The following is a 1,228-nucleotide window of genomic DNA, read 5'->3' as shown; positions in this document are numbered from 1 at the left end:
ACTTCCCACTACCGGCCCTTGAATGAGCTTCCGACCGAGAACTACGGCGACTGGAACATTGGTTCCGGCGTCTTTCGTTCCCCGTATACAATCTTCCTGCTTCTTCCATTTTCATTAATTCTGAGCCATGGAAGGATGGGAGTGGTGCCCAGATTGAAAAAAGAACATTCTAGTTCCTGATCCTTTAAGGTTTCAGGGAGGACCGGAAAGGAGGGTGGGAATTAGTAAGCGTTTAGAGTAATGCATGGAAAAACCTGAAAATCTGTATGTTTTCATATATGATTTATCTATTTCATCACAAATTTTTATACATTTTCTCCATACTTGTAAATCTCCAGGCATAAGCTTTTGCCTTCTTTCTTTCTTTCTTTCTTTCTTTCTTTCTTTCTTTCTTTCTTTCTTTCTTTCTTTTTCTCTCAGATGCTAAGTTATGCCATGTTCCTGAATCTTTAAATAGGGTCTGGTAAATTATCAGCAAATATTTACTGTATATGTGACTAAATGAACAAATACAGGGCTTCATAGATCACCTCAGTCTGCTGTTTTAGATCTCTGCTACACCTAGCAGGGCAGACTTTTAGAAAACTCCCAGGCAAGCTTCTAGAGTACAGGGTACTGAAGAAATAATTTGCATCTGTGTTCTTTGTTGTCTCCAACTCTAAGATGGGAGAATTATTGCCCCCTGGCCAGAAAATGTAGGTGCAAGGTTTGAATTAACTAGAAAAGTTACACAAGTGTACCGGAGCACGGGGGTGCTGGTGAGCAAAGGCACAATAAATCTTACTCATCATAGACTCCAGGATTGAGGAAGCACTAGGATGTTTTGCCTCTTTCAGGTGACAACCAAATGATGTTCAGTGGACTCACCCATAGAGAATGTGCTGTTAGGTTTGACCCATGTCAAGATGAAGCCACCAATTCGTAAGAAATGACACAGATAGGGTCCAGCGCAATAGCCTAGCAGCTAAAGTCCCATATGAGTATCAGTTCTAATCCCAGCATACCCACTTCCCATCCAATTCCCTGCCTGTGGCCTGGGAAAACAGTAGAAGACAACCCAAAGCCTAGGGACCCTGCACCTGCATGGGAGACCCAGAAGAGGCTCCTGGCTCCTGGCTTCGGATTGGCTCAGCTCTGTCAACTTGGGGAGTGAATTAGTGGATGGAACATCTTCCTGTCTCGCCTCCTCTCTGTATATTTGCCTTTCCAAGAAAAATAAATACATCTT

This window comes from Ochotona princeps, chromosome 2 (assembly GCF_030435755.1).
Source record: "Ochotona princeps isolate mOchPri1 chromosome 2, mOchPri1.hap1, whole genome shotgun sequence".
Classification (NCBI taxonomy): domain Eukaryota; kingdom Metazoa; phylum Chordata; class Mammalia; order Lagomorpha; family Ochotonidae; genus Ochotona; species Ochotona princeps.
Note: the sequence above shows the minus strand (reverse complement) of the source record.